Genomic DNA, 9,582 nt, shown 5'->3' with positions numbered 1-9,582 from the left:
TCGGGTTCCTTAGGGCTTTCGTTTCCAATGAAAGCGGCTGCGTTAATAGTGGGCACAACCCCTGTCTTTTTTATGGAAACAAAACCTTTAGGCCTCTTTCATACGGGCGTTGCGGGAAAAGGTGCTGGTGCCTTGTGGGATCATGCACGATTTTTCCGTGCGAGTGCAAAACATTGTAATGCGTTTTGCACTCGCGTGAGAAAAATCGGCATGTTTGGTACCCAAACCCGAACTTCTTCACAGAAGTTCAGGCTTGGGATCTGTGTTCTGTAGATTGTATTATTTTCCCTTATAACATGGTTATAAGGGAAAATAATAGCATTCTGAATACAGAATGCATAGTAAAATAGCGCTGGAGGGGTTAAAAATAAAAATAAAAAAATTAACTCACCTTAATCCACTTGATCGCGCAGCGTCTTCTTTCTTTGCTGTGTGCAGGAACAGGACCTGTGGTGACGTCACTCCGGTCATTACATGGTCCATCACATGATTCATGACCATGGTAAAACATCATGTGATGGATCATGTGATGACTGGAGTGACGTCACCACAGGTCCTGTTCCTGCACACAGCAAAGAATGAAGACAGAAGAGATGCCGGCTGCGCGATCAAGTGGATTAAGGTGAGTTAAATCATTTTTATTTTTTTTTAACCCCTCCAGCACTATTTTACTATGCATTCTGTATTAAGATGGCTATTATTTTCCCTTATAACCATGTTATATGTGAAAATAATAATGATCGGGTCTCCAACCCGATCGTCTCCTAGCAACCGTGCGTTAAAATTGGACTGCATCCGCACTTGCCTGCGGATGCTTGCAATTTTCACACAACCCCATTCATTTCTATGGGGCCTGCGTTACGTGAAAAACGCACAAAATAGAGCATGCTGCGATTTTCACGCAACGCACAAGTGATCCGTGAAAATCACTGCTCATGTGAACAGCCCCATAGAAATGAATGGGTCGGGATTCAGTGCAGGTGCAATGCGTTCAACTCACGCATCGCATCCGCGCGGAATACTCGCCCGTGTGAAAGGGGCCTTAGGGTTTCTCTGTCTGGGACTGAAAGTCTCGTGTCTCTGTTTAGTAGAGCCAAAGATGTTGGTCCCCAAGATGTTAAAGCTTGGATCGTTTTTGGCTCTAGCTAAGTCCTTGATGAACTTACAGAAGAATGAAAATGGTGGAAATGGAACGCGATGTTGTTGCCCGTTGATCTTGAACATTGAGGGGTAATTTCTCCATGATCAGGCCCACACCATGGGAGGTATCAAGAAAGCTGAGACCTGGTAGCTGCGGGTCTCCCTTGATGATTTCAAACTCAAGAAGAAGGTTGCTTAATTCCTGGAACCCTTGGCGATCTGTATTGGATAATTCAGGAAAGTCGTATAGTCGTTTAAATAAGGCACGTTCAACTACTTCTGAGCCGCCGTATGTCTGCTCTAATCTTTCCCATGAGAGACAAGGGCCTTTGACTGGTTCGTAGATATGAACGGTTTTGAGTCTCACAGTTTGACGACCATGGACCTAGCCATCTAATTAGTAAGTCAAGTTCTTGCATAGGCAGAACACCAAGGGTTTGAACTGTTGTCTTGAAGGTGGCCTTCCAACTTCTATAATTCTCTGGGCGATCATCAAAGTTTGTGAGGCTAATACTGATGAGGTCCCTGAGGGTGAGGTACTTAGCGATTTCTGATGCATCATTTCTTTCCTGCATCATGGCAACGGGAACTTCTCCCTCGCTGGTGTTATTGGCACCATCTGATACCCTATGTTTGGGGGTTGGAAGATGGAATGAAGTGGCAGCTGGGTTGGGCGTAAGTGAAGGCTTCACCTCTGGTAATCTTGGCGCCAGCGTCTTGGTCAGTATGCGACTAGTCTCAAGAGGGTTTAATGTGATTTGATGAGCTTCAAGCGGCTTGGTCTCTGATGGTGCCTGACATACTGTGTAAGGTGCCAGAGGTTTGAAAGAAAGAAAGAGAAATGTCCACTGCACTGGGGTCAATGGTAAAGTTATCAGCTGCTTCTTTTTCTACTTGCATGAGTTCAGCAGGCTGGCGTGCAGAGGCCGAATCTTCTGGTGCACATGCATTGACCTTGCTTTGATTTAGGATTAATTGCAGGGTACGCCTTTTTGAGTGATTAGGTATCTTGGACATAGGATGATAAGCTTCTTCAGCAGCTTCTTCTAGAACTCTGAGTTCAGCCATGGCTACTGCTTCTTCCCTTTCCTTCTGAAGGACCTCCAACTCAGCTTCGGCCTTGGCTTTGGTCGCTTGCGCTTGAGCCTGTATAGCTGCTTGATTAGCTTGAGATTGGGCTTGTGTCTCTGCGACTTGTGCCTTAATGGCTGCTTCCTTTCTAATGCAGTGAGCTTGTACCTTCGCTGTTTCCGCTTTTGCGCGTGCTAACAACAGTGAGTTATTCAGCAAAGAGTGCTATGAATGAGACCTTAGCGATAAGGACTGAGCAATAGATTTCGAGAAATAGGATGAGGCCTTCGAGTGCCTTGAAAAGTTAGAACGGCGTGACAGAGTTTTATATTGTTGTGATATCTTGTCCTCTAGCATTGACTTGACTGCCACAAATCTTCTATATCTTTCATCATTAAGTGCAGTGTGGGTCTTTAATTCTAGGATGAATTCCTCTAAGTTAAGACTTGATAACAGAGAAGAATATTTTTCAGACAGTCTCTTATAACTTTCATAGGTCTTATTCAATTTTGTACACATGGCCTTTAATTGATCTTCATTATAGCCTGTTCCATGTGCTGCATCCATACATTGTTTAGTCTTTTCCCACAAACTGGATAAGTTATTACATATCTCAATTTTGTTACTTAGGAGGGCCTCTTTCATTTTTAAAGCGGGCTTGGAAATCCTTTTAGGCTACTTTCACACTAGCGTTCGGGCGGATCCGTTCTGAACGGATCCGCTCATAATAATGCAGACGGAGGCTCCGTTCAGAACGGATCCGTCTGCATTATATTAGCTAAAAAAAGCTAAGTGTGAAAATAGCCTCGGACGGATCCGTCCAGACTTTCAATGTAAAGTCAATGGGGGACGGATCCGCCTGAAGATTGAGCCACAGGGTGACATCTTCAAACGGATCCGTCCCCATTGACTTACATTGTAAGTCTGGGCGGATCCGCACGCCTCCGCACGGCCAGGCGGACACCCGAACGCTGCAAGCAGCGTTCAGCTGTCCGCCTGTCCGTGCGGAGGCGAGCGGAGCGGAGGCTGAACGCCGCCAGACTGATGCAGTCTGAGCGGATCCGCTCCATTCAGACTGCATCAGGGCTGGACGGCTGCGTTCGGGTCCGCTCGTGAGCCCCTTCAAACGGAGCTCACGAACGGACCAGCGAACGCTAGTGTGAAAGCAGCCTTAGCTGTGTCTTCCATTTCCATTTGTTACACAGCAGCTACCTCTATTGGTAGTTGTCTTCTAGTAGTTTACAATGTTGGCCGGGTGCCAGAAAGGCCGTCACATGATCTCCTACTGCAGGTGGTATTTTGAGTTAAGCCTTGCAATGTATCAATATGATGGGCTCTGCCCAGTAACTTGATAGCAGGCAGATGATATTTGCCTCAGAAAAACAGGGCTGATGCAGTTCCTTGCCTGTATGAAAACTGCAATTGCTAGAAGCTTCTGCGATCCTCAGTGAATGCAGTGTGAAGCAGGATATGATGAAAAAGTCTTACACAAGCGGTGCAATTACCCTCCACTGCAGCAAACAGGAGACTAAAGATGATGTCTTCTTACTTGGAGGGGGGGAATATTCTATCCTTAGCAAGAGAAGGAGAGTACTAAGGCAATTCTTTTACTGAGGCGTTTCAAAAGTCAGCTATATACAATCACGCACCTGTGTAGAGCAACCTCTATGCGCACTTAAGTGACTTCTTGAATTTGACTTTCTCCACTTTGAGCTTACTCATCAGACACCCAGGCGTTAATCAAGTAGCCTTTTAATCCGGAGATTATATTACAAGATATTGCAGTGTAATCCAGATGGTAAAAGAATCATGCCAACAATAACTCCTAGCTCAGAAGATTGATGCTGCTACTCAGAAAGCTGAGCACACTCTATGAGCAAGGCATCACAGGGAAAACAGGGAGTGGCTAGGCTAAACTAACTAGAAACTGAAAACAGGGGGGGGGGAGCATACCAATAAAAAAAATTTTTATATCCACTGTACTTTCTTCCACTAAATACTGATTGAGGGCTGCGATCAGTGGCAGATCCAGAGCCTGGTCTCGGGAAGGGGCACTTCCAGATTATATCCTGTCTGCTGCCACAAAGTGTCCCCCATTATTTGCAAATATAAAATATCCCTTCTTAGTGCCCCCGTAGATGACCCCATAGTACTCCTCTCCCCCCTTCCCCATAGTACCCACCATAATATGTCCCAGTATAAAATTCTACTGTACAGAGCCCCCCATACCCTTCTTTGTGGCCACAGTAGATGCCCCTATAGTGCCCCCAATAATGTGCCAGTAATATGTGCCCCAATAATGTGCCAGTAATAAGAGCCCCCCCATCATGTGCCAGTAATAAGAGTCCCCCTATCATGTGCCAGTAATAAGAGCACCCCCCATCATGTGCCAGTAAAAAGAGCCAGTTCTGTTCCAGTATCTTGCATTGTGCATTGGTATGCTCGTGGACGGGTGCATCGGCAATAACCGAAAAGCCACCTCGATGTCTGTTTTCTTCCAACAATGCCCCTTTCCCGAATTTTGTAACCCACCCAACTGCCGCATCAAATGATGTATAAACAACCGAACACAGTTCGGGATCTATCCCATCATTGACCGACAAACATTTAGGATATGACGAGTGATGAATCAGCCGAAATTTATTCGGCTCCTTAGGGACTGAAGGGATATATGTAACTCCATTTTGTCTGCTTTAACAATGTGTATTGTAAATTCATCTAGTCCATGCACTGTTTTAAGTTCCCCTCTGTGGAATTTGAGAGACTTCCTCTGTCTGTGGACAGTTTCTAGAGACCCTTAAATTCCTCAGTAAAAAACAGTCACACCTTATAAGGTCATCCCAGCTTAATGCATACTAAGCATATATGTGTCTACACATGATTTGTTGATTATGTTACTATGTAAATTATACTCTCTGCTCCTTTAAAAGGCTGAACTAAGGGGCAATAAAATCGGAGTGAATTTGAAAAAGACACGTGTTGGTGTTAAATCCGATTCATTCTCCTGGCGCCAGAAAAGACTTAATTCAAGCTGACCACCGAAAAGTTGGTATCAGGGATGCCATAAGCAAAGGGTCCAAATTGCCTTACAGGGACAACTCCTAATGGTGTCAAATGCAGATATAACACCGGAGGTTCCTTAAACGGTCCCGCCATCCTACCCAGCCTCACCTCCTTATAGAGATTCTCTGTTACCACCTCCTTATGCTCGCAGGCAGAACGCAGATTCTTTTTTTTAACAAAAACATCTTCCCGCTGAACAAATGGTATGCAAAAACCGCAACTAAACCCTTCCCGTAACAACCGTGCCGCTACCTTACCTGGGTATCTATTTAGAAAAACCTCCTCTTTCAGGCGCACTGGCGTCACCCCCTTTTTGAAGCGGCGTCCCCCCTTTTTGCCTATTCCCTCTAAAACATCTGTTGGTTCCGTGTCCATCACCAGAGGAAGTGCATTCGTCTTTTAACTTGCACTTCGCCCCAAATTTACATCTTCCCTCATTTAACAAAAAACATAGGCCCCTGGCTGACTCTGAGATAAAAGAGGACTGGCCGGATCCCCCTGCTTCCCCGCAAAAGGGCTGAACCTATCAAACCGCCACCGTAACTTTGAACCATAACGCAATATCCTTGTGGTCCCAACGTATGTTGGGACACGCGACCTTCCGGTGCTGAAAATGTTCATCATAGCGGAGCAAAGCTTGCCCACCATAAACCTAATACGCCTCGTTAATCGTGTCAAGGTAGCAGAAAAGCGTAGAACAACAATCGGGCACTTTTTCACCAATGATACTGGCAAAAATTGTAGCTTACAGCCAATTAGCAAACGTGCATGGTATTAAATGATACCGACGCTTTTCTTCTTGCTCCTTTTTCCCATCGTCCTTTCTAGCCCTATCCAAAATAAAATGTTCGAGGAGGAGTAAAGAAAATATGTCAACATACTCCCCTTTTCCAATCCTATCATTTACATCTTGTTTCAAATGCGCTCCTAAAGAGCCCTCAAAACACACATGAACTTCCCCCTTGGAAGTGTCATCCATACTAATTGACAACTACCGAACCACCCCACCTGCACTGATACTGAACTTCCCCCTGATGGACCCGCAGACTGTACCTAAGCCGCCCTTGCATCCACGCTATTTAGAGGGTTACACCCGGACCCCTCCAAACCCCAAGCCGGGAACGGCGACTCCCCACCGGAACCCCAACCCGCTGCTAACAATGCCAAACTCCCCAATACATTAACCAATCCCCGCCCTAACTCCCCAGAAGGTCTCTCCCCCTCTCCTCCCCCAAGAGCACTGATAGAAGATAGGAAAGGTCCCCAAGTGAACTCACTAGGCTGCCTGGGCGCTGCGCTCCCAGCAGCCGCCAGTCCTGACTCCCGTCCTGACGCCACTCCTGGAAGCCGTCCATCCACCAAACCGGAATCTTGATGCGATGTTCCACCACTAACGGATGATAAATCCCCCATGTGCCCTGGAGTAGAGGTGCTTGTGCTGAGCACTGAAGAGGAGCGACCAGTGTCTTGGGGCCAACCCAACCCTACCTCCACCCCTCTGCAAGGGGAGACAGCCCGATCCTCGTTTTATCCCCCGCTGGGCAGTCTCCCCTGGGACCTCCCGGGGATCCGCTGAACCTGGGCCTGTTCCACTAGGCTCACCAGCAGGGGGAGCACTGGTTGCCTCTTGCCATCTGTCAAAGACCCACCGTGCATGTGGATTCCTCCCACGGCGGGACAGCTGAGCAGAAGGCTGCCGCTCAGAGAGGTGAACAACTCCCTCTTCCTGCAGGGGAGCGAAAAAACTGTTAGAGCCAGATATAGTTTACCCCCTGTTGGCGAAAGGAGGGTTTTGAGTGGTACGCCCTCCTTAGGGAAGAAAGTAGGGGCACGTCTCCACAAGAGACATGTACATATATATACCCAGTCTGAGCACCTTCAGCTCTGCTGGATGAAGAGAGCAGAAACTACAGCCAAACTACAGACTTCCAGGAAGAAAGCATCCCCTGAGAATCCATCTTTGAGATAAGTCCAGAGTCCTAGGAGAAGCCTATTCCTCCTCAGCTAGTCTGTCCCCAAACAGCAAAGGTAATAGATAAGTGCAGAAGCTAATCCTGCCACAGTTACAGAGTTACCAAGCAAACGTTTATCCTGCAAACTCCACATTTAAAGCAGAAGTACTCATTCCTGCCAATCATTGCCAAAACCTGCTGGGACAAAGAGACCAAATCTGTATGCTGTTTGGATGCAAGTTATTTCAAGTAAAGCAACGTTTTAACTTCATCTAAAGGTCTGGACATAATTTATTCTGCAAAGTTACTCTATTACTCCTACGATCACTAGGATCACTCAAATTTATTGCAAGTGAGCCAGGAGTCCAGCCGTACCCAGGTAAGAGACACAGTGACACAACTACCACAAAACTACAGAGACATTATAGGCCATTACCCTACTCTGGCATTCCTAACCTGGGACGTGCGTTATAACACCTTGGAAGGACCCTGGGATAGTAGCCTGTGTATACTGCAATCGGCTTCACGACAAATACAGAATATTATCCACCCATACCTGGCCATTGCACAGGGAACTGCTTTCAGCCTCAGTTTCCATCAGCAGTCCCTGCAGCTGAGCGCAAAGCCATCCAGGATCTTGAGCTGCGGCTGACTCTCGCAGCTGGCGAAGTAGAACTTTGATCTCAGCCATTTTAAGGTGAGCAGAGCTGCCTAACAAAATTACCCCCTGCCCGCTTCAGTCCCTTGTTAAAAATGGCTACCCCCTCTTCTCCCGCCACCCTATTTATGGGGCCCCTTAAACCCCACCCCTCCCCTTTAAACCCACCAATTCTTGCCTAGCAATGCTCACCGACGCTCCCCCTTCGTCATGCTGGCCTGCCCCTAGGCTTTTCCTTCTAGTCCGGCCATACTTTACAAACATTTGTGAAAGAATTAGAAGTGGGGCTGCAAATAAAATATTGTAACACACCCACATTTAGTCAGTTCAAATGGAGCTACTGTATGCTAGAGTGTTTCTAAGATCTTTAAAAATTCGGGGCAAAAGCCTCAAGCTGTATGTGCAACGTGCGCCTCCCCCCAGGGCCCCTATATCGCGAGTCCAGGTTTAGTAGTAAATGCTGCGTGGTATGTCTCTTTATGTGTGTCACGGTGCTCCTACCTGGATAGGGCTCAACCCCAGGCTTTGGCTCCAAAGCAACAAATAGGGGGAATAATTAAGGGATTTAAAGAAAGAACCATTGAGATGAAGTTCAACAGTGGCTTTACTTGCATAAACGTTTCTTCCAACAGTTTACAGGCTTTGTCTTGGTTCCAGCAGGCTTTAGCAGTAAACTGACAGGCAAACTCAACTCTGCTATGTCTCTGTTTATCTCTGACTCTGCTGTACTGACAGGCTGGCTGTATAACTCAGCTACTTCTGTATGCTGCACTTCATCTCTGTAGTTTGACTCTAGGTTATGCCAGGGAACTTTCCTCCTGGCTCCTTAGGCTTCAAGCTTTGGTCTCCATGGCCAGCAGAGCTTAAAGTGCTCCAGCTGGCATGGGCACATCCAGCAGAGATGTGCCCCTGCACACCCTTCCCCTGTCTAGGGAAGACCTAAACTGGAACTAACTGGTCCCCACCCTTCTTTCAGGAAGTAGGACTAGCCCCCTTCTCTCCAGAGTGGGGTTAGAATGGAATGGTAACTTCCATTCTATTTAAGATAGCGCTGCCAGAAATGCAGCCATCTGCTAGTGAACCAGACACATTACATATGAACAATTGCATAAAGATATTAGGAATGCACACTGTAGAGGACCTGAACAAAATACATAAGATGACCTTTTGTTAGCCCATTAGAGATAGTAGCAGGGTGCAGTAGTGGTAACACCACTCTGGGGTGTTACATATGCCTTCCCAAATAATTTTACATACATTTATAGTTGTCAAATATTACCACTATACAAAGGCCAAATATTACCGTACAGCAATTAAATATTAAGTAATTACATAATTACATACTTGATTTAGTTGAAAAAAAGACAAGGGTCTATCTAGTCAAATCTCCATACTGAAATTGAACAAAACACAATATACAAATAACAATGTTACCAATGATAACACTAAACACTGCACAACCTCTTCCTCCTGTTCTAGAGTAAAGGCTTTAAAAGTCTACTGGATAGATGCTAGAGCAGCAGGGAGAGGTTGTAAAAAGGGTCGGCTCCAGGTTCATGTGGGCCCTTGGGCGATAAAGTCGAAGTGGGCCCCCTTACACAGTGATAACTCTCTGAGTACAGATAATATAGTAGATGTCCCCTGCAGTCCTATGTAACAGCACAGATAACACAGTGATGGCTATCTGAGTACAGAAAA

The sequence above is a fragment of the Bufo gargarizans genome, chromosome 4, assembly GCF_014858855.1.
Source record: "Bufo gargarizans isolate SCDJY-AF-19 chromosome 4, ASM1485885v1, whole genome shotgun sequence".
Lineage (NCBI taxonomy): Eukaryota > Metazoa > Chordata > Amphibia > Anura > Bufonidae > Bufo > Bufo gargarizans.
This window is presented reverse-complemented; position numbering follows the sequence as displayed.